Source organism: Aplidium turbinatum, chromosome 7 (assembly GCF_918807975.1).
Source record: "Aplidium turbinatum chromosome 7, kaAplTurb1.1, whole genome shotgun sequence".
Taxonomy (NCBI): Eukaryota; Metazoa; Chordata; class Ascidiacea; order Aplousobranchia; family Polyclinidae; genus Aplidium; species Aplidium turbinatum.
This window is the reverse complement of record NC_137478.1, coordinates 17,087,136-17,112,138: the sequence shown is the minus strand read 5'-3', so window position 1 is coordinate 17,112,138 and position 25,003 is coordinate 17,087,136. Positions and strand designations below refer to the sequence as shown.

At 42.1% G+C, this 25,003-nt stretch overlaps 5 non-coding genes across 5 annotated transcripts; all 5 read right to left on the bottom strand.

Annotated features, from left to right (window-relative positions):
* Positions 1–13: 13 nt before the first annotated feature.
* On the bottom strand, positions 14–84 carry Trnag-gcc (transfer RNA glycine (anticodon GCC)). Its single transcript has one exon. It is a non-coding gene; the product is annotated as a tRNA-Gly (tRNA).
* Positions 85–93: 9 nt separating this feature from the next.
* Positions 94–165, bottom strand: Trnae-cuc (transfer RNA glutamic acid (anticodon CUC)). The gene has a single exon. It is a non-coding gene; the product is annotated as a tRNA-Glu (tRNA).
* Positions 166–1,249: 1,084 nt separating this feature from the next.
* On the bottom strand, positions 1,250–1,319 carry Trnag-gcc (transfer RNA glycine (anticodon GCC)). The gene has a single exon. It is a non-coding gene; the product is annotated as a tRNA-Gly (tRNA).
* Positions 1,320–1,328: 9 nt separating this feature from the next.
* Positions 1,329–1,400, bottom strand: Trnae-cuc (transfer RNA glutamic acid (anticodon CUC)). The gene has a single exon. It is a non-coding gene; the product is annotated as a tRNA-Glu (tRNA).
* Positions 1,401–2,451: 1,051 nt separating this feature from the next.
* Positions 2,452–2,523, bottom strand: Trnae-cuc (transfer RNA glutamic acid (anticodon CUC)). The gene has a single exon. It is a non-coding gene; the product is annotated as a tRNA-Glu (tRNA).
* Positions 2,524–25,003: the final 22,480 nt, after the last annotated feature.

The window sequence follows — 25,003 nt, the reverse complement described above, 5'->3', positions numbered from 1 at the left end:
AACAACATTAAAGTGCATTGGCCGGGAATCGAACCCGGGCCCCCCGCGTGGCAGGCGGGGCTTCTACCACTGAACCACCAATGCTGAAACATGTTCCCAGACCGGGAATCGAACCCGGGCCGCGTGGGTGAGAGCCACGAATCCTAACCACTAGACCACCTGGGATACAAACAAACACTAAATCTTCCACAATTGGATAAGAACGTTGATAACAATCAGTTCGATCTCAATCGGCAGCGCCCAAACCTGTAAATTTCCATGAACAGTCCCAATCCTCCACTCATCCCTTTTTATATGGAATAACCATGATGATGGCACTGTTGATGCCTGCATCTCCTTTTATTGCAAGTGGAAGGTTGCACAAAGCTCATTCTATCTAGTACTACCTCCACTCATTTCTTTCTAATTGGAACAACCATGATGATGGCACGGTTGATGCCTGCAACTCTTTTTATTGCGAGTGGAAGGTTGCACAAAGCTCGCAGCAGCAGCATGTTATCGTCTGCCTGTTTTCAGAATCTCACGTCAGAATAAAATTGACTTAGATATAGTGAAATATTTCAGTTAGAAGACACACAAATTGTAATTTTGATCAGAACACTTCAAATCAACAACAACGTCAACTCTTCAACTTTTTTTATTGGAATGAAATGATTGTGTATTTTTTCAGATTTATTCTCGTCGCACAAAGAAATTACGACTTATGCGGACGAGCATGCATATTCGATCATCCAAAAATTGTTTTATGTAAACTATGAGCATCTGGAATTTTTTTTGTGTTCAGGATTGCATTGTGTTTCTTTACTATCGTTTGTGTATATTGCTCAAAATCCAAGTCGAATGGTAACTGGTTACTTTTTTTTCTTCTTCTTATCTTTCTTTGCGCAACGCTCAGAGTTCAAGATAGATACCACTACATTTTGGAGGTTTACAATTTTCCATTTGAAATGGATTTGTTTCCTGTCTCATCATTAGTTACTCCGCTCCGGGAGCCGTTCACACACCCACACACTCAGCAGGCACACCATACTTACATGGAAGATAGGCCTACTTACCAGGTAGGTGAGAGACTCACTACGATCGAAAGAACCCACCGCGGTAGATGGTGATCTGTGGATGTAAATTAAGGGTTATTGGTTGCCTCAAGCTGATCTTCATATCTCGACTAGGAAACTCTTATCATGGAGAAATTGTGAGAACGAAACAGTTTCATTTTATAACAAAACAAAATGGTCAAACAACATTAAAGTGCATTGGCCGGGAATCGAACCCGGGCCCCCGCGTGGCAGGCGGGGATTCTACCACTGAACCACCAATGCTGAAACATGTTCCCAGACCGGGAATCGAACCCGGGCCGCGTGGGTGAGAGCCACGAATCCTGACCACTAGACCACCTGGGATACAATCAAACACTAAATCTTCCACAATTGGATAAGAACGTTGATAACAATCAGTTCGATCTCATTCGGCATCGCCCAAATCTGTGAATTTCCATGAACAGTCCCCATCCTCCACTCATCCCTTTCTAAATGGAACAACCATGATGATGGCACAGTTGAGGATTAAAACTCCTTTTATTGCAAGTGGAAGGTTGCACAAAGCTCGCAGCAGCAGCAGCAGCATGTCATCGTCTGCCTCATTTCAGAATATCACGTCAGAATAAAATAGACATAAATGTGGTGAAATATTTCAATTAAAAGGAAAACAAATTGTAAATTGGCTAATCAGAAATATTCAAATCAACAAAGAAGCTATAACGATCAACTTTTTTTTATCGGAATGAAAGGTTTGTGTATTTTTTCAGATTTATTCTTGTTGTCAAAAGAAATTACGACTTATGCGGACGAGCATGCATAATCGATCATCCAAAAGATTGTTTTATGTAAACTATGAGCATCTGGAATTTTTTTGTGTTCATGAACACATTGTGTTTCTTTACTTTACTATTACTTACTTTACTTACGTACTTACCCACTTGCCCACTTACTTACTTACTTACTTACTTACTTACTTACTTACTTACTTACTTACTTACTTACTTACTTACTTACTTACTTACTTACTTACTTACTTACTTACTTACTTACTTACTTACTTACTTACTTACTTACTTACTTACTTACTTACTTACTTACTTACTTACTTACTTACTTACTTACTTACTTACTTACTTACTTACTTCACTTTTACTTTACTTTACTTTGCTTTATCGTTTGTGCATATTGCTCAAGTCAATACCCAAATAGAATGGCAACTGAATTGTAAAAGAAAAGTTCCAATGATTTGATATTAGGAAACTCTTATCATGGAGAAATTGTGAGAACGAAATAATTTCATTTTACAACGAAACAAAACGGTTAAACAGCATTAAAGTGGATTGGCCTGGAATCGAACCCGGCCCCCGCGTGGCAGGCGGGGATTCTACCACTGAACCACCAATGCTGAAACATGTTCCCAGACCGGGAATCGAACCCGGGCCGCATGGGTGAGAGCCACGAATCCTAACCACTAGACCACCTGGGATACAATCAAACACTAAATCTTCCACAATTGGATAAGAACGTTGATAACAATCAGTTCGATCTCATTCGGCATCGCCCAATTCTGTGAATTTCCATGGACAGTCCCCATCCTCCACTGATCTCTTTCTAAATGGAACAACCATGATGATAGCGCGGTTGATGCCTGCAACTCCTTTTATTGCAAGTGGAAGGTTGCACAAAGCTCGCAGCAGCAGCAGCATGTCATCGTCTGCCTCATTTCAAAATATCACGTCAGAATAAAATAGACATAAATGTGGTGAAATATTTCAATTAAAAAGAAAACAAACTGTAAATTGGCTAATCAGAAAAATTCAAATCATAAAAGAAACTATAACGAACAACTTTTTTTATCGGAATGAAAGGTTTGTGTATTTTTTCAGATTTATTCTTGTTGTCAAAAGAAATTACGACTTATGCGGACGAGCATGCATAATCGATCATCCAAAAGATTGTTTTATGTAAACTATGAGAATTTTTTGTGTTCATGAACACATTGTGTTTCTTTACTATTACTCATTTTACTTACTTACTTACATACTTAATTACTTACTTACTTACTTATTTACTTACTTAATTACTTACTTACTTACTTACTTACTTACTTACTTACTTACTTACTTACTTACTTACTTACTTACTTACTTACTTACTTACTTACTTACTTACTTACTTACTTACTTACTTACTTACTTACTTACTTACTTACTTACTTACTTACTTACTTACTTACTTACTTACTTACTTACTTACTTACTTACTTCACTCTTACTTTCCTTTGCTTTATTGTTTGTGCATATTGCTCAAGTCAATACCCAAGTCGAATGGCAACTGGATTGTTGTCTTGTAAAAGAAAAGTTCCAATGACTTGATATTAGGAAACTCTTATCATGGAGAAATTGTGAGAACGAAATAGTTTCATTTTATAACGAAACAAAATGGTCAAACAACATTAAAGTGCATTGGCCTGGAATCGAACCCGGGCCCCCCGCGTCGCAGGCGAGGATTCTACCACTAAACCAACAATGCTTAAACATGTTCCCAGACAGGGAATCGAACCCGCGACGCGTGGGTGAGAGCCACGAATCCTAACCACTAGACCACTTGACCACCAATCAAACACTAAATCTTCCACAATTGGATAAGAACGTTGATAACAATCGTTCGGCAGCGCCCAAATGTGTGAATTTCCATGGACAGTCTCCATCCTCCACTCATCTTTTTCTATATGGAACAACCATGATGATGGTTGATGCCTGCAACTCCTTTTATTGCCAGTGGAAGGTTGCACAAAGCTCTCAGCAGCAGCAGCATGTTATCGTCTGCTTTTTTTCAGAATCTCATGTCAGAATAAAATAGACATAAATGTGGTGAAATATTTCAATTGGAAGACACACAAATTGTAATTTTGATCAGAAAACTTCAAACCAACAAAAAAGCTATCAGGATCAACTCCAACTCTGTTTATCGAAATGAAATGATTGTGTATTTTTACAGATTTATTTTCGTCGCATAAATAAATGACGACTTATCCGGACGAGCATGCATATTGCATAATCGATCATCCAAAAGATTGTTTTATGTAAACTATGATCATCTGGAATTTTTTTGTGTTTGTGATAACATTGTGTTTCTTTACTATTATCGTTTGTGTATATTGCTCAAAATCCAAGTCGAATGGCAACTGAATTGTTCTCTTGTAAAAGAAAAGTTCCAATGATTTGATATTAGGAAACTCTTATCATGGAGAAATTGTGAGAACGAAATAGTTTCATTTCATAACGAAACAAAATGGTCAAACAACATAAATGTACATTGGCCGGGAATTGAACCCGGACCCCCCACGTGGCAGGCGAGGACTCTACCACTAAACCCTCCAATGCTGAAACATGTTCCCAGACCGGAAATTGAACCCGTGCCGCGTAGGTGAAAGCCACGAATCCTAACCACTAGACCACCTGGGATACAATCAAAAACTAAATCTTCCACAATATAATAAGAACGTTGATAAAAATCAGTTCGATCTCATTCGGCAGCGCCCAAATGTGTGTATTTCCATGAACAGTCCCCATCCTCCACTCAACCCTTTCTATATAGAACAACCATGATGATGGCACGGTTGATGCCTGCAACTCTTTTTATTGCAAGTGGAAGGTTGCACAAAACTCGCAGCAGCAGCAGCATGTCATCGTCTGCCTCATTTCAAAATATCACGTCAGAATAAAATAGACATAAATGTGGTGAAATATTTCAATTAAAAAGAAAACAAACTGTAAATTGTTTTCACTTTAATGTTTTTTGACCATTTTGTTTTGTTATAAAATGAAACTATTTCGTTCTCACAATTTCTCCATGATAAGAGTTTCCTCATATCAAATCATTGGAACATTTCTTTTACAAGACAACAATCCAGTTGTCATTCGACTTGGGTATTGACTTGAGCAATATGCACAAACGATAAAGCAAAGTAAAAGTAAGTAAGTAAGTAAGTAAGTAAGTAAGTAAGTAAGTAAGTAAGTAAGTAAGTAAGTAAGTAAGTAAGTAAGTAAGTAAGTAAGTAAGTAAGTAAGTAAGTAAGTAAGTAAGTAAGTAAGTAAGTAAGTAAGTAAGTAAGTAAGTAAGTAAGTAAGTAAGTAAGTAAGTAAGTAAGTAAGTAAGTAAGTAAATAAGTAAGTAAGTAAGTAATTAAGTATGTAAGTAAGTAACTAAGTAAAATGAGTAATAGTAAAGAAACACAATGTGTTCATGAACACAAAAAAATTCCAGATGCTTATAGTTCACATAAAACAATCTTTTGGATGATCGATTATGCATGCTCGTCCGCATTAGTCTTAATTTCTTTTGACAACAAGAATAAATCTGAAAAAATACACAAACCTTTCATTTCGATAAAAAAATTTGATCGTTATAGCTTCTTTGTTGATTTAAATTCTGAATGTTTATATTCGCCCTTTATTGCGTTTATTTATTGTCCACCCCGTTAGCTCAGTAGTTATGCGCCGGCTCAAGATCACGCGGCGCAAGCTCGACGCTCGGGATGTGCGCTTGAGCAACGCATTTCAGGACTGCTCTCCATTCAGCGGCACCTAGTGAATGGAATAATTTCTCGACAACGACACTTCAACAATCGGAATACTTCACTCTGCCAATCTCGGTGACCGGCCCTGCGTCAAGAGCCACTGCAACTACGCGTAACTACCAGGAATAACCAATCAAGGCTTTGTCAGTCCGACATAGCCGTACGAGCCAGGGGGGCAGGGAAGGCGGTCGCCCACCCTGTTGTTTCCAAACGTCGCGAATTCAGACAAAATCTTGCAATTATTAGGGCAAAAATTGCTATACAGTATGAAAAGCTACAAAGTTGCATAAATTAAGAAAACCCATAAATTAATATCTTTTACCTATCAAACTAAGTAGCCTACAGCCTCTTATTTGCACAAGAAGTGTGCCGCAAAATTTTCATTTGGCACACCCGTCTTGATGTATTGCATTGCATGGTGATCAAACTGTAGTACGAAATGCATTTTTGAACCAACTGCATCATGTCAATTTGGGCAGCCACCAAAATATGTTTCTAATACTTTTGTGAAACTGTCCAAATCAAAACGCAAAATTTGCTATATAGCTGCGGTAACTTAATTAATTTTCACTAATGCATCGTGTTGATTTGGGCAGCTGAAAACATGAAATTATCTGATGAAATTGATTAGTCTGTTTATGCAACTGCCCAAATTAACGTGAGGCAGTTTCCCCAAAATGAACAAATTCATTAATTTTTTTCCATTTACATTACTGTAGGCTATAGTTTAGATTTGGGCAACAAAGAATATGAAATTATCTGATCATAGTCTATTTATAAAACTGCCCAAATTGGCATGATGCAGTTGCTTCGGTATCAAAATTTACAAAGTCTTTAATCTTTTTCATAATATCCATAAATGCATCATCTTGATTTGGGCAACTGCAAAATATGAATTTATATAAATCTGGTGAATACTTTTATGAAACAATTTGGGTGGAGAGGTTAGGCTACAGTACTTTTTCAACCATAAACGGACATAGCTAAGCAACACCACAACATTTAACAAAAAAATGTTATACCTGTTAAATGTAATGTTAATGTTGTGGTGTTGCTTAGCTTTGTTTGGGTATTTTTATGAAACTACCCAAAGTAAAATGATGCAGTTGCGCCCCAAAATAAAAAAATAAATTTAGTTTGTTTATGCAACTGCGTCATGTTAATTTCATCAACATTTAAAATGCTACTGCTGAAATATAATCTCAAACCAATCATAATATATTCATTTATTTCAAAGCTTTCCAAACTTCTTCTTCGTCGTATGAGCTGTTCTTCCGGACTATATGTTTGGGCATGATGTCATCAGCCACTCGACAGTCTCGTCATCCAGGGCCTTCAGTCCAAGCGTTCCATGTGGTGGTTGATGGATTGGGCAGTCATGGACCACATGATCTACTGTCTGGTCTGTGGCGCCACACTCGCATCCCGGTGAGGAAGCCAGGCCCCATCTGCACATGTCTGAACGAAAGCGACCGACGCCGGTTCGTAGGCGGTTAAGCCGGACCCACGCAAGTCTTGCGAGGGACATTCCCGGAAGGTGGGGATCGACGTCGGGTAGGAAATCACGGAGTCGGGAGGTGTTGTTTTGCCACTCCATGTTCCATGTGTAGTTCGTCCAGTGTGCCGCACTTATTCCAAGATCTTCAACGTTGTTCAGAAGCTGTCGTGCGGCGGGCACAAATGGGCGTCTTGATTTCAGTCGCTGCTGTCCTCCAGGTAGGCGCTGGAGTGCACTGTGGAGGAGGAGGTCGGGGTCCAGTGCGCGACGAGCAAGGGAAATCATGGCTCCTTTACGGCGAAGCTCAGCAGGTTGGATGCCTGCAAGGATGGTAAGGCAGTCCGTTGGAGTGGGACGCAGGCATCCAGTCACAGTGCGTAGTGCGTCATTGATGGCGGTGTCAATGTGGCGTGTGTGAGAGCTGCGGCACCACACTGGTGCGCAGTACTCAGCGGTAGAATGGACGAGGGCCAAGGTAGCTGTGCGAAGGGTTTTCGCATCAGCTCCCCAGCCGGAACCAGCCAGCCGCCTCAAAAGTGCAACGCGCGCAGATAGTTTTTTGCGCAGTGACTCCTGGTGTCGTCGGTACGTAAGTGACCTGTCCAGGGTTACGCCGAGGTAGGTGGGTTCGGCGCAGTAGGAGAGATGTTCGTCATCGGTGGTAATGTTGATCTCACGTTTGGCTTCCTTGTTGTTTAGATGAAAGGCCGCCGACACTGTCTTTGCCTTGCTGAGCTGTAGCTTCCATTTCTGGAGATATGTTGATATAGTTGACATGTCCTGGCTTAGGTTCCTCTCCATTGACTGCCAATCTCCAGCTGAATGCAGGAGAGCCAGATCGTCTGCGTAAGCATACTTCCTGGAGATGGTGTCAGGCAGGTCATAGATGTAAGTGTTAAAGAGGAGGGGAACCAGGACAGAGCCCTGTGGGACGCCATTCCTGAGTCGACGTAGTCTACTTCGTCGGCCGCTACCGGTGGAAAGGGTAAAGCTGCGGTTTTGCACAAGTTCCATAATCATATGGACCATGTGCCTGTCAGAAAGGAGACGGAGTAGTTTGCAGGTAAGGCCGCTGTGCCATACAGTGTCGTAGGCAGCCGTGAGATCATCAAACACGGCGCCAGCCTTCTTTTTTGCCGAGAAGCTGTCCTCGATGTCTTGGGTCATCAGAGTGACCTGGTCTACGGTTGATCTTCCGTGGCGAAAGCCGGCTTGTTTCCGAGGGAGCTGAGGGTCTATTATCGGTTTGACACGGGCGTAGATAAGTCTCTCGAGTATCTTGAAGGAGATACAGAGCAGAGAGATGGGGCGGTAGCTCTTCGGATCCCCTGGGGGCTTCTTCGGCTTTGGGACTGCAACCACTAGGGCTCTTCTCCAGATTCTTGGGATACGCAGGTGACGCAAGCAGCAGGAAAGGAAGTCTTTTAACCAGGACCTCATAGAGGGGGCAGCTTGGAGTATTAGTTCCGGGCATAGGTGGTCAAGGCCCGGGGATTTGCCTGGCTTTAGGTGTTGGAGGGCGGAGGCAAATTCTTCTGGGGTAAACTCACCAGAGATGTTGCCCTCGACAGGTGTTGGGACCTTCCAGAGGTCCGTCATTTCCTTAAGGACGGACTTGTCTGATTCACGGTCTCTCGTTCTGTGCACTCCATTTTTCACAAGTTGTGAGGCGATGGCATTTGCTGAAATGGGGCATTAGCGACGAGAGGCACGTGATCTGCCAGTGAAGTTGTTGAGTGTACTCCATGCTGTGCAGGTGGAGTGCGTGAAGTCGATTGAGTCTATGGCTTCTGTCCAGCGCTTCTTCCTCTTTGAATCCAATCTTGCCAGCAGGGCTGTTGCTGAGTTGGTGGTGGCGGTGCCCTGGGGGGAACGGAGGAAGTCGCGGTAGAGCCTGTCGCACTCCACATCCCAGCAAGGTATATAGTTTTTCCGTCGACCTCGCAGGATGGAGTCTTTTGCCGCAGATGTGATTGCATCACAGAAGTCCTGGTAGGCTTCATCCACTTTGATGGTGTGTGGGGATGGGAGATACTGCGTAGCTTCGTTTGTGAGGAAGCTGTAGTATTCCCAATCGGTCTTTCTGAAGTTCCATCGCTTGACAGGCTTGCTCGGAATAGGTGTGGCAAGCAAGGGGGCCGTGATTAGCGAGGGTCGGTGTTGAGACCTTGGGAACTTCTCTAGCACACGTCTGTCCGGCTGGCGATCATCGGGGTCATCACTTGCGAAAGCCAGGTCTGGGTTCGTGCCAGTGTTCCAACGACCGGAGTGGAAGCTCGGTGCGCCCTTAGGATCGTATAAGAGGGCGAGGTTGTTGTTGGTTGCCCAAGCGGCCAGACTTTCTCCGTCGTTGTTAATGGAGTTGTAGCCCCAGTCAGTGTGGTGGCAGTTAAAATCGCCAGCGTAGAGGCTGGGGTGGGGGAACACTGGGATGGCTGTTGATGTTATCCGCGAAGGTGGGGGCTTGTAGACATTGACGATGTTGTAGCCTGCTACGTCTACACAAAGCCACTCGATCTCCGATTGAGCTTGGGATTGGTCAACCAAGGACCAGCTCAGCCGGTCATGGAAAAACGTGGCGAGGCCGTGTTTCCTGCTGCAGGTTGCGCCTGCGAGTGTGAAGTTGGTTATTACCAACTTATCCACAGATGTACAGTGAGTCTCCTGGAGGAGGATGATGAGGGCTTGATGCTTGGTGGCCAGGTGCTCGATGATGTTGAGCTTGCTGGCCGTGATGCCCTCGGTGTTCAGCTGCAGTACGGTGGGTCGTCGGTACTTTTCGACAGTGCGAGCACTGCCGTGCCCTGAAAAGGGCATTTCCCTACCCACCCTGCGCTGAACAGTCTCATTAGCTCTTGTTTGACAAGCTTCGTTTCGCATACGTATTTTGTATAATTTCGTATGTTACTGACGGGGGGGACCACGTGAAGGTGCTTGTCTTCCTCCCCTTTCCAAACTCAAAACCTGCCATGCAAGCTGGCAAAATATTTGCTTTGTAAGATCTTGTGTGAAACATGGCAGCTCCACTTTTTTTCATTAATATCTTGACTTCAGTTCTGTGGAGACAGATCCAGTTGTTTGCACTTGACCTGCTTTTTCTGGTTGCAAAAAAATGTTGGCAAGCTGCATGCATAGAAAGTGTTTCTTGTGATGATGTAGAAAGCGTATTTTTATAGTTTTTAGCTCAATCATTCAACAGTTACTGCTGCACGATGGCATGCATTGGTTATGTGTAGCGTACTATAGTTTACTGCAGATGTATAGCCCTTGGTTCTGATGTCAGCAGTTAGCAAGCGCCTGCAGTACTGCAGAAATTTGACTATGAGAGCAACATACCTAAACTATATACTGTATCTGGATGTATATGCCTATCTTAATTTTGATATTACTTCATTGGCATAGATATTACACAATGGAGAATTAATTAAAGCACTTGAATGCATCCTCAATGAGGTGTTTTAACACAGATAAGTTATTTTTAAGATAAGCAATGAAATCTAGAAAAAGATTGTACAGATATAAGGTAGAATGTACAGTGTGCAAAAAAAGGTTTTACTCTGATTACAAAAAAAAACACCTGAAGAGGATGCACAGTGAGGATAGTAACATTAAATTTATAAAAGTCAATGAAGATCCAAAGCAACGGCAGTTAACGTTCAGTATCGGTACAACAAGAGCTCAGAATATTTCCAGCAGTAACACAAGCTTTAGAGCAGATGAAGAGTCAACAATTGGCTAATGAAGTAAACGCTGATAAGGATATGGAAAATACTGAGGCCACTCATGTATCAATTGTAAATTTGACATCTGCCAAATATGTAGAAATAGTAGGCTAGATCATGATTTGCATGAGAAAAAATTATCTGCCGAGATTATAAACAAAGAACCAATAGTTATGGATTTAAGTCACGAAGCAGAAAGTAATAATTCTATTGAAAATTGTGTGTCAAATGATCAGGAAGAAATTACAACTATAACAAATGCTACAATACAGAAGGTCCTCACCAGCCGATTCTAAGTTTGTATAACATGACAAAAAGCAATGCCAAGAGGAAACTGCAAAACGAGATTTTAATCCTGAACTGTTCAAAAAGTATCCCTGGACAAGTTTTAGTGTTTCAACAAATGGGATAGAATGCTATCCATGTAAAAAAAATTCTGGAATTTTGTTTGCCATGAATGAATTTAGTTGTTCTATCTTGATTACTTTGCTAAAAAAAATCTAGCTAGCTGGTGATCTTGTTATGTTAGTTTTTCACTGTTATCATGCACCGCATACATTATAGGCCTATTTGGGCAATTTCGATAAAAGCTTGCAGATTTGGGAAAATTTACGTTGTGCCCCCCCAAAATGGTTTGGTCTCGTATGGCTATGCAGTCCGAGTATAAAGATTCAAAACCAACCAACCAATTTGCACTGGGCTACGTTAGCGATGTCAAAATAAATGTTCATGAAAAGTAATTGAGTGTTGATTGATGCTACTTTACTATTGCGGTGCCTAATATTCTAATTATTGCTGTTTTGATATTGCTCACAGCGGTAAACCATAATCTCTTCGTGGGAAAATTGTAACGTAAGATTCCCAAATCCTTTCGTCTGCATGCAATGACCGAACAAGAAACACGCCTTTGAAACGTTTATTCAAAAAGTGTATTTCTGTAAAAATTAGCCCGCGGCTATCGAAATCGAGATGCAACGCCGTACACCTCTAAAAACTGTCACTACAGAACAGATTAATTGGATAAAAGACGGAACTTTTGTCCAGCTAGCAAGCACTAAGCAAACAGTTAAATGTGCGACTAACTCTCAAGCAACCATTTCACGAATGACCAGAATAGATATCAATATCTCAAATTCACGTAGCCTATGCAGTACTGTGACGCAATAATGCAAGACAATTATGAAGTCATTCAAACACCTGCTCCAGAGGCTGATGCAATATTTCATGTTTGAACAGGTTTCAAACTGAAACAGGTTTAAACAGGTTTGACACAAGTCCATGAACGATGGTGCAATTTTGGCACATTTTCTAGCAACTTCCATGACGTAAGATTCAGTAGACCTGAACGGTTTTATATGACGTTTGATTTGTACAGAGATTGGCCGTAACAGATATACTGCATGCTTTTCCAATGGAAGTTTGACTTAACTATGCTGGTATTCGCTATAATTAAGTACAGTTTAATGAAAATATATCAGAATGGTAGGCGGTATACTAAGGTTAGTAAAAGGGATGACCATGACTGCAATCTATGCTTAAAATAACCTGTTTGACGCTACCAGCTAGTGAAGTAATAATAGTACTTGCCACTGAAACAGCTAGAAACAGATTTAAGTTAGCCTGAAAATCATAAGCTTAAAATCATCTCTCAGTCAGTGGTCACAACGGTAAACCATAATCTCTTCGTGGGAAAATTGTAACATAAGATTCTCGAATCCGTTCGTCTGTATGTAATGACCGAAAAGAAACACTCTTCCGAAAACGTCTATTCGAGAATTGTATTTCTGTAAAAATAGCCCAAGGCTGTCGAAATTGCGATGCAACGCGATACACCACTAAACTTGTCACTACAATGCAAATTACTTGGATAAAGACGGAAATTTCGTTCAGCTAGCAAGCACTAAGCAAAACAGTTAAATATGCGACCAACTTTCAAGCTACAAGTTTACGAATGAGAGAATAATTTGCAATATTCCAAATCGCACGTAAGCATCTTATGTGACGTAATAATGATAAGCAATGATAAACTATTCAAGCACCTGTTTCAAGTTTGGCTAACACCTGTTCAAGCCTGGCCCACACCTGCCTCGCAATTAAAAATTTAACGATGATGTAATGTTTCAGCAGGTGTTCAAACGCTTGTGCAATTCAAGATTAACAATGATGTAATGTTATGCTGCAGCTGCAATGTTTTACAGGTCTTGCAATCTTCTTTCAAGAAATTTACTTTCAGAAATTTCCATGACGTAATACGCTAAGATTCAATAGACCTGAACGGTTTATATGACGTTTGATATGAAAATTGTCCGTAACATTGTGGCCCCTAGTTATGACAGTCTATCATGGCATAACTAAAAAGAATTTAATTAAGGACAATGGTGAGCCAATGAACAAAAACACACGATACACAAATTGTTGGAATCACTCGCGTTTAAGTTAATAAGCAAATACAAAGGGCATGCAAAGAATGAACAGCAATAAGAATAATACACGACGATACATGAAATTGGTACCATAGGTACACGCTAAATGACGCTATATACAATGGTTGCGATAATAACCGACTGTTCAGGGCTCAGACAAGTGTCGGCTACCGCAGACAAAACCAGGCTCAAACCCTAACACTTTACTGTTCTTTACGGGGGCGAGGCACGGAATATCCCTCAACACTCAGTCTACTTTCACTTTCCCCGTACTTTCATCATAGTTACAGACGGCAACTCTAACTCTACGAACCACAGGCTTCCCTTTCCTAATTTGTGGGACTACCTCATGCACCCTCCCAAGTTGATACTTCCCACGTTTACCAATGTCTTGGAGAGAGCCCACCACTACAAGTTGACCAGGCTCCAAATTCTCGGCCATTTTTAACCACTTTTTTCGGCCCTGAAGCCCTGGCAAGTAAAAATCGATCCATTTACTCCAAAACTGCTAAGAAAGTGACAAATTGAACCAATAATCCCTTCTTAATTGGTCACGATCATGTTGTTTCCCAACAGCACAGTATGGGTCTAAGTATGGGGTCAAAAGTGAGGCAGGGGTGATGACAGTAAAATCCCGAGGGTCTTCACTCAAAGGTACCAAAGGGCGTTCGTTCACGATTCGAACGGCACTGCCTGTGTACGTAAGCAGTTCAATAAAATTGGGCTTACGTACTGAAGAGTCCAAAATGTGAAAAAATGCAATTATAAATCGTTTTACCATTGCCTCCCAGGCGCCACCTTGCGCCGGAGCATACAGAGGTATAAATTCCCAGTTTATCTCCTTCTGTTTCAGGGCGTTGTGAAATTCAGCTGATTCTATCAACTCGGGTAACTTCTTAGATGCTGCCTGAAAGGTGTTTCCATTATCGGAATAGATAGCATTAACCTGCCCACGTAAATCTGTAAACCTAGTAAAGGCAAGAAAAAATCACTCAGCGACAATGACGTAACCAACTCAACATGAATAGCTCGAGATGCCATATATATGAACAAGAGTCCCCAAGCTTTTTTGTGGCTCCTACCTTCAACAAAGGTTAAAGGTCCAAGATAGTCAAAGCCGCAATCAAAAAAAGGGTTTCCTGTGCGCAGTTGTGCGAGACAAAGGTAAATCAGACATGAGCGGTCTTATAGGCCGCGCTTTTTCAATCTCGCATACACCACAGTCATTAAGATACCTCTTCACGGAGGCATTACCATTTGCGATCCAAAACTTCTGTCGCGTAGACAACAAAGTGTGCTGTACTCCACAGTGCGCATTTCGATTATGATGCGACAGTACAACAAGCCTAGTGAAGGGGTGTTTCGAAGGCAAAACAATCGGATGCTTTGTTTCTAGAGAGATCTCGGGAGAATTACTGAAGCGCCCTTCAATGCGGATTACACCAGCGTCATCTATACAAGGTCTGTACTTTTTAAGTGAACGCAATTCTTTCAAGCGTTCCTTCTCACGTTGCGAAGCGCCAACACTACCCCGCTTTATCACTTCCACAAGTGCATCCGGCGATCGTTTAATCATTAAATGTACCACATCGCCATACACGCTCTTCTGGACAAACTTCAAAGTCAACTCTAAGGCTCTATTAAGATAAGAGGCGTCCAGTTTTGGCTTCACAAAGCTACGCTTTCTCGTTTTACAGCACAAAAATTCAACAAAACAACCAAATAAGCGATTTTCTTTTTCATAACATACAAAGAAGGTACGGCCTCGATCAATCTGTGAAGGCCACCCTGTCCAACGTCAAGCGACTTCTCTTCGTCACGAAGATATAGGCTATGGACACTGGACAGGTACTGGAGTGGCGTTTTCTACAGATGGAATTTCTTCACACTGATAGAGAAGACTAGAACCATTCAACCACAACTCTCGAAATTCTTTCTTTGTAATAAAATTTAGCCGTGTGCCAACATCAGCTGGGTTCATATCGGTAGGTCAAAAACGCCAATTCTGGGCTCCAGACAACAATAAAATATGCTCAACTCGACGCGTAATAAACTTATTCAAACGTAAATCTGGGTTTTTAACCCACTGCAACACAGTCCGAGAATCACACCAAAAATACTTAAGGCATTCGGGCATCTTCAATGCCTCGTAGGCCTGCTTCACAAGTCTTGCTGTATTCAAAGCGGCAACAAGCTCTTTCCTAGCTATCGGCCAAGAAAATTGATTTTTTACAACAATGGTAGATTTACCAAAACGAAAGACACACTAGGAACTCCATTAACCAGTCTACGTAAGTCAGGGATCTCTGAAGTACGGGATGGCTCACTTGTTTTTGCCCCGGACACTAGTAGGGTAGATTTTCGAAACCCTGCAAACTTGTTAATAATCTCCTAAATTAATGTTATAAGAGGTCAATACATAACGCTGATCCACCCACATTTATTTTTTGATGTTTTAAGGGCAACGTAACTCACTTCGTCAGACCACATTTCAGAGATTATCACAAATAGGCTATATTAGCCTACCAATAAGCGGTAGCAAAGTTGGTTTCAAAAGGATATAATACAATTTGCAGCGATAATGATGCGTGAATGTGAATGCGCGAAAGGGAAAGTTTCTTCAAATACAGATACTATACTAAAACTTGACCGTTTTAATTTGATAATGACGTATAACACATCCAAGCTTTTTGGAGCAAAAGGACACATTTCTTTAATAAAAATACAAAGGTGGTGTGGATACTGGATAGCCTGAACATAACAATGCTTGGACATTTTCGAAAAGGTACAAACAGTTATTGTAACTATTCACCGGATTCGTATCCCAGTCGGGTCAGGCCAGCAATTTCAAATAGGAACGGAACATGCATCAAATATCACAAGCATACAAAGTACAAACAACAGAATTCAACGTAACACGTGGGTCATGCAATCTACCCACTATTGTAGCTCTGCTTAAACTGATGATTGCAAATAGGTTCCAAGGAACCACACGAACTCACGTATTTGAAAAAAAAACATTTAAATTGACAGCTTCCGAGGATGTGAAGGCATATGCCAGTACAGAAAATATACGCAAAAAGGAAAATAAACATACTTCAAATTAGTCTTTTGATTGAAGCTTCCGTATCTTACGTAGGGTTTTTGAAGATGGCTCTTCAGCACTTGGGCGGCAGTTAAATCGTTTTAACTCGTTTTTTGCAAAGCAATTAAAAGCACTTTGCACAATCAAATCAAAATTCAAGTGCTTTGCAGAGCATTTTACACCAGTTAAAGTGCAAAATGTCGGAGACGTACTTGCTGTGATGGAAGTAGCTTCAACAAAAATAGATCGCTGGTTTTTCTTAGTGAGGAGCTCTTGCATTATTGCTTCATTTGCAGCAATGGCTGTGTAGCACTGCACTGCGAAATTTGATAAGTGGTAAACAGTCCGCTGGTAATTCTTTATCAGCGACTGTTTCAGCAGAAATATAACATTCTAACAGTGATACTGCCAAGGGAATGTACTGACAATGGATTGAATTTCCGGTTTCATCACAGATAGATTTGCATAATGCAAGTAGATTAGATAATTCTGATGTTGACTGAAGGTACTCAGATCTCAACAAGTGTTTGTAAGCAGATTTCGGTACAAGAGCAGAATGAACATATGCTTTAATTTCCATATTATCAGTTATAATTACTGACGCCAGCAACTGTGGAGCATCAACGAAGTTTTCTGAGCATTTCATGTAATGAAATTGCATACAATTGTCCTTCTCTATTGCAATGTACCCACTTATCAATGGTTCATCCTTTATTTTCTGCTGGAATGATGCAAAATCATTAAATGTTTCCTGTTGTAACAGATATTCACTCATTTTTGTTATTGCTGCATTTTCTAAGTTAAGTCTTGCTGATGCAGAAGCTGATGCAGGTCGAGATGGGATCCCAGGCGTAGATAAATACTTAGGAAGACACAGAAAAACATGTGGAACAGCCGTAGGTTTTAAACGTATTCGTTGGAGTTTGTCAGATTTGCGAGTAATCTTTCGACTCTTTTTTGTATCATGAGAAGTGGTAATGAAATCATCATTATTGAAATGTTTTGCACACACTCTATGTTTTACTGTTGGATTCCAATTCTTGACCTTTGCTATGTTGATGTGTATTGTTTTGATATGATGGTCAGAAATAAAAAAACAACTGAACTGAACTGAACTGAATCTCGACGAGGAATTGCTCTAATCCACTTTTGTTGTAGAATTTTATCAGCTGGAAATTTGAACAATGCGATTTTTTCAGTGGTGGTTGGTTTAGTTGTTTTATATCCAGTTTTACATTTTGGAACACAGCAAGTAAACACCATGGTATCTAAACACTGGCATAACAGCACTATCCTTAATTGAATATATATACAATTATATTTTTACATTAAATAAATATATTTATTTAAACATTAAGCAAAAATTATAAGGCTATGGCTATATTTACATTATATGGTGTAATTGTCGAATGTAGAACTTATATACGCTCTTCTCGTCTTTTGCTTTGAAAGAGAAAAAGAAAAAAAGTGACTGTATAGTGACGTCATGACCGGTCCAATAGTGTTTCAGATTCAAAGACCGGCGCCGGTCAAATAGCCACTGCCTTCATTTTTCTGATAGAAATTGGACAAATATGATGGATGCTCTGGTTTTTTTATGGATTTTTTTAAGTGGTTTTTTTTTGGGTTGGGTAAAATACCGACAACCCTGACTCTAACCCTTACCTTAGTCCTTAACCCTTCCTAACTTTAATCCCAACTCTGGCAACACCTGATTGTAATCATGGCATCAAGTGTGGAAAAATAGCCACTTCCAAATTATTAACCTAATAAAATCATGTAAAGTAACTGATAGGCTAGTGATATAACGTACCGGTACATTAAATCATTATTAGAAGTGCTAGCATCGCTGTTTTTATCTTGTGATGTGTAGCCTAACTGTACGGTAACGCTTAAATTCACTTGATATTGCTATTGTTGCACAGCGACATTGATATAGGCTAGTTCAACCGTAAAAAACAGTTAAAAGCTTGCAATTAAACATAAGTAGACTACAGTATAACAAAAAAATCACTTTACCATTATGAGAACCTTCAAAAAAAGTATAGTCTACTGAAGTAAAACTTCTTAGGTATGTAGCCTGATAGGTGAAAGGCAACATTGCTGACCCAAAGTTTACAAAATTATTAGGAAGTTTAGCAGAACTGGGGAAACGGTACGGTACCCACCCCAACACATGTTTATTGCTGATAAACATTTTATGTTTAGTTACCTTAAGCATACTGATGCTGGTATTCTGTAGAAAAAATACACCGGTGTACAACTGTACATGATGCTACTTTACTATTGCTGTGCCTAATATTCTAATTATTGCTGTTTTGATGTACTGCATGCTTTTCCAATGGAAGTTTGACTTAACTATGCTGGTATTCTGTAAGCGGAATACTAGTCAAGGGATGACCATGACTACAATCTATGCTTAAAATAACCTGTTTGTACCAGGGAGTCAAACCGTTTGATTTTTCCGGTTCGGGTCCGGTTCTGGTTCAAAGATTGTTTCAAAATTTGGTTCAGTTCCGGTTCAGGTTCGAAGAAACTTAAAACCGGTTTTATAAGTTCCGGTTCGGGTCCGATAAAATTAGGCCTAGGCCTACTATTGCCCAACTACTAACTAGCCCAATTGGGCGTGAAAACCGCAAGGTTGGCAACACTGATCTCATCACTGCTTTGCTCAATTAACTTGCCTTTGTTGTTTGTTGCACAAGTAACAATCAAACTATATTGTCTATGATGTCACAGAACAGAAGTTGTTTACCTCAAAAAATTCCTCTCCAAAGCATCGATGATAGTGGATCGTGTGTTACGGAATAGGCTACAATTCATCCGTTCAATGTGGCCTCCAAGATAACAACATGCTACGTACAACTTCACTTACATCAATGCGAACAATGACGTAATGCTGGAGTGAACCGCTTTTTTCAACCGGTTCGGGTTCGGTTAGGGTTTCAGCTAACTCAAATTTTCGGTTCAGTTCCGGTTAAGGTTCAGACAAAATCGCACCAAAACCGGTTTACAAAAATCCGGTTCGGGTTCGGTTCGACTCCCTGGTTTGTACCAGATAGTGAAGTAATAATAGTACTTGCCACTGAAACAGCTAGAAACATATTTAAGTTAGCATGAAAATCATAAGCTTAAAAATCATCTCTCAGTCAGTAGGGTAGCAATTAGTTTTCAGCTAAGTCTCTTAAAAGGAGAACCACCACTTTATTGCTTGTACTCATATGTAAGGAATACCATCTAATATAATAAAATTACACATCATGAGGATTCATCACTTGCTTGCAAAAAACAGACCACTACCTACCTCAAAGAATCAAATTCATAATTCTCAAAAACGTGTGTGTTTTTTTTACCCTACTAGTGGCCACTAAAACACCGAAAATTCTCCAGTGAGCGGTCCCGGTATTCTGAGGTCCCTGACGTAAGTAAACAACAGAAGAGAAAGCTTGATTCGAAGCATCACTAAACCTATGCAATTGATATGAAACAACATCATCCGGACTACACACACCAGAGTTTGCAAAATACCATCTCGGTAACGAAAAATCCTTAAGCAGGTTCAAAGAGCGAAGCCACGATTCCCACTCTTTTACGAAGCTATCAGGAACCTCAGTGTCCCAATCAAACTTGTCTATCGCCAATTGCTGAAGTATCAGGCGTGCTTTTAGAAAAAATGGCGCTCCAAAGCCTAGCGGATCAAAATTTTGTCCAAGCTGACTGAGCATACTTCGGCGCGTGTGTTTAGCTAAGGGCTTTAAGGAACATGCGATACGCATCTCGTCAGACTCGGTTTGCCACACACAACCCAATGTCTTCGCTGATGGCAAAGTCATATTTTCAGTCTGAAAATCAATGTCACGAATCAAAGGTGAAAGCATCTCATTATCCAAATTTGACAAGACAATCATAGCCTCCTTGTTAGCACTCCACTTAACAAGCTTAAACCCACGGCTATCAAACAAAGCAATTGATTCATGAGTGATTTGCTTAGCTTCCTCTAAGCTATCAGCCGAAAATATAAAATCATCCATGTACATATTATTTGCAATATTGCAGAGAGTTAGTTCACCAGCACCGCTGGGATTCTGATCGATCATTTTCTTTATAGCCAAGCAAGCGATATATAGGCTACTCTTTATTCCCCAAGGGTGTACACAAAAACGAAAGGGTACCATCCTACCATTTTCAAGGTCATCATCTTCTCTTCTTCTTCTTCGTTTGAACCTTCTTCGCCACTCCAAGGGTCGAGGGGCTCTGCCTTTTACCACCCTTGGGCAGTGGCGGCGACGCGGTCTAGATGTTTGGGCAGGTGTCGAGCAGCCATTCAATTGATTTGTCATCCAGTTCACGCAGACCACGCACACCATTTGGCGCATGGTAGATGGCGCAATTACAAATGGTGTGGTCTACGGTTTGTTCCTCCTTGCCACACTCACAAATCGCGGATGGAGCCATCCCCCATTTGTGCATGTTCGAGCGGAATAGTCCGACGCCAGTACGCAGGCGGTTGAGCCGCACCCAGGCCTTCCTTGGCAAATGCATTCCGGTTGGGTGGTTGCTGGTGTCGGAGATGAAACTTTGGAGTCTTGAGGAGTTCTTCTTCCACTCCGAGCTCCATTGGTGGTCCGCCCAGGTAGCCGCACTGATGGATTGGTCTTCAGCAGTTTTCATCAGGAGTTGTGCGGCACGTACAAATGGGTGTCTCGATTTCAGTCGCTGAGGTTTCTCGTTCACAGACTCATAGAGACTTGAGTAGAGCAAGTGGTTGGGGTTCGTAGCGCGACAAGAAAGAGACAGGATAGCTTCTTCGCGACGAAGCTCAGCTGGTTGGATGCCTGCAAGGACAGGGAGATTTTCCGATGGTGTAGGTCGCAGGCATCCTGTCACGATACGCAAGGCGTCATTTATGGCAGTGTCGATTTGATGGCAGTGGGCACTGCGGCTCCAGACAGGTGCACAGTATTCTGCTGGAGCGTGAACTAGCGCGATGGTGGCAATGCGCAGGGTATCGACTCCGGCTCCCCAGCCTGAGCCGGCCAGACGCCTTAGCAAAGCTGTGCGTGTTGAGATCTTTTTGCGTAGTGACTCCAAATGTTGACGGTAAGTGAGCGACCTGTCCAGGACTACCCCTAGATATTTAGGGTTTGGGCAGAAGGGCAGGGTTTTTCCATCGGTGTTGATCTTGAGCTCACGCTTCGCTTCCCGGTTGTTTAAGTGGAAGGCTGTCGTCACTGTTTTGGTTTCGCTGAGCTTCAGTCTCCATCTCTGGAGGTATGCCGAAAGTGTCGACATGTCCTGGTTTAGAGTCTCTTCTAGTGTATCCCATTGATTCGACAAGTGTAAAATGGCCAAATCATCGGCGTAGGCGTACTTTGCGGATACCGTGATTGGCAAGTCGTGGATGTAGATGTTAAACAGAAGGGGGGCCAGGACAGATCCCTGAGGGACGCCATTCTTAAGGCGTCGTAACCTGCTTGGTTTACCACTTCCGGTGGTGAGGGTAAAGCTTCTATTGTAAACGAGCTCCATGATCATGCGGACCATGTGCCTGTCCGGGAGCAGGCGGAGGAGTTTGCAGGTGAGGCCTTGGTGCCATACGGTGTCGTATGCGGCTGTGAGGTCAAGGAACACAGCACCAGCCTTCTTCTTTGCCTCAAAGCAGTCTTCGATGTCTTGAGTCATGAGAGTGACTTGGTCTACAGTAGATCTTCCACGTCGAAAACCAGCTTGTTCCCGGGGCAAGAGTGGGTCTATAATTGGTTCGACTCTAGTGTAGATAAGACGTTCGAAGATTTTAAAAGGGATACAGAGAAGAGATATAGGTCGATAGCTCTTCGGATCCTCTTGTGGCTTATGAGGCTTAGGGATCGCGACTACTTTGGCTCGTCTCCAAATTTTGGGGATTTTGAGTTGGCATAAGCAGGAAGACAGGAATTTGTGCAGCCAAGACTTCATGGCGGTGCCAGCATGGAGTACAAGTTCGGGGCAGATGTTATCGGGACCAGGGGCCTTACGGGTCTTAGTTGATTGTAGGGCAGCGGTAAACTCATCGGACGTAAATTCACCAGAAATGCTTTCCTCGTCTGGTGTTGGGATTTTCCAGAGATCACACGTTTCCCTCTTTACAAGTTTGGAGAACTTGCGGTCGCCTATTTTGTACGTCCCGTTTTTCACAAGTTCTGATGCGATGTTATTGGAAGTAACGGGGCATTGGCGGGAAGGGCGTGCTGAACGGCCCGTAAGGTTGTTGACAGTACTCCATGCTATCCGGCTAGAGTGTGTAAAGTCGATAGTGTTGACGGTGTTTTTCCATCGCTCTAGCCTCCGTGAGTCCAGCCGATCAAGCAGTCTTGTTGCGGCTGAGATAGAGGCAGCACCTGGTGAGGCACGAACATAAGAGCGGTATAAAGTTTCGCACTCTGAATCCCAGCACGGCGTGTAGTTCTTTCGGCGGCCGCGAGGGATAGCTTGTTTAGCTGCGGATTTGATAGCACGGCAGAAGTCTTGGTAAGCCTCATCCACGTTGGCGGTAGAAGGTGAGGGTAGTTGCGCCGCGGTTTGATTGGTTATGAGGCTGTAGCGATTCCAATTGGCCTTTCTGAAGTTTCATCGCTTCACTGGGGCACTTGGGATGGGAGAGACAAGCTTAGGAGCAGTGATAAGCGAAGGTCGGTGTTGGGAGCGTGGGAACTTCTCTAGCACACGTCTGTCAGGAAGAGAGCTGTCTGTGTCCATGCTTGCAAAGGCCAGGTCAGGGTTTGTGCCCGTTCCCCAGCGTCCGGACCAGAAGCTGGCTGGATCTTTTGGATTGTAAAGGAGGGCGAGGTTGTTGTTTGCAGCCCAAGCAGCCAGGCATTCTCCGTCGCTGTTGATGTACTTGTAACCCCAGTCGGTGTGCTGGCAGTTAAAGTCACCAGCATAGATACTGGGTGAGGGGAATGCGGGTATAGATGATGGGTTCAGGTGTGAGGATGGTGGCTTGTATACAGTGATGATGTTGTAATTTTCAATGCTCACACAAACCCATTCTATTTCCTCATTGGCGGAGGAGTTCGCAAGCGTCCAGTTTAAGCTCTCATGGACAAACGTGGCAAGGCCATGCTTCCTGCTTTGGGTAAACCCAGCTAGTGAGTAGTGTGGAATTACTAGCTTATCTGCAGAAGTGCAGTGGGTCTCCTGGAGGAGGATGACAAGAGCTCGGTCCTTATGAGCGAGCTGCTCGATCACATCAATCTTGCTGGATGTGATGCCCTCAGCGTTCAGCTGTAAGATGGTGGGACGACGGTACTTGTCGACAGTGGAACTGCCGCGCTCTGAAAAGAGCGGTTCTTGTGGGGTCCTGTACTGAGCGTTCCGGGTCGAGGTTCGGTTTTGACAGTCTTCGTTTCGCATTTTTTATGATGCTACTTACAGGGGGGACCGCGTGAAGGTGACTGTTCTTCCCCCCCATCATCTTCAAACCACAATATACGAAACAAATCCCTCTGCGACTCAGGTAACTTTATTTGAAAGAAGCATTTAGTCACATCAGCCATGAGACCAAATCTACCAAGCCGAAATCTAGCCAAGACATCTACCAGAGGGTTTAACAAGTCAGGACACGAAAACATTACATCATTAACACAAGTTTCTCGAAATTCAGACTTGCCATCGTAAACAATACGCTTTTTTAATTGTGACGTCACAAAGTATGGTAAATACCACTCAAATCCTTTTACATTTTCTGCTTCACCAGCACGCTCACTATAGCCATTAGATTTAAGATCCTTCATGGTGTCAGTAAGGAAATCACGAAGTTCAGATTGTTTTAAAGCCTTCTTCCTTATAAGCAGCAGCTCTATCTGACGCCAACACAAAATTGTTAGGTAAATCAATATCTTCCTTCAACGGTACAAGTATCTCAAATCGATCATCTTTCAACTCAATATTCGGTTCTACAAGTTCTCTAGCCAAATTATCATTGCGAGACAATTCACAGGTTTCATTTTGCAAGGTCAAATCCTGAATGACTTTATTCAGGTCTGCTATTTCCACATCACAAGACTCAATTTTACACTGAAAGCCAGTAAGTGAGTTCTAAACAGCTTGAAAACATGTGGATTGTACTGGTCCACTTACAGATTGAACAGGCGTCTAGAAAAGGTTATGTAAATTTAACCGCGATTGATGTTCACTTCTGGAATGCCTAGAAGAGCCCTTCTTAGAGCTACGTCGGGAGCCCGCCTCTGATCGATATTCAGCTAAAGCCACCTCCTTACGTTGTTTAGCTCTCAACTGGGCGTCTTTGAGTGCGAACTCAGCAGCTTTTGCTTCGGCCTCAGCTCTCGCGGCGGCCTCAGCAGCTCTCGCTTCGGCCTCGGCTTGTATCTGAAGCTTCTCTCGTCTTAGCTGCAGGTTAATTTGTGCAACTATCCGTGACGAGCTCTCAGACATCCTAGTGCTTACATTTGAGGCGCTATCATCAGGATGTATGTCAGCATTCAACATATCTGAGAACTCACTTACTTTTTGTTCGAAGTTATTTTTTAACGAGTTAAATTCGGGATCTACCCTATCACGAAGTTCTGCCAAAATTGCAGAGTTAAAAATTTTACTCAAAAGAGCATGGAAATGCCGCAATTCCTCTTCTAAAGTAGATAACTTAGATCGAAAAATT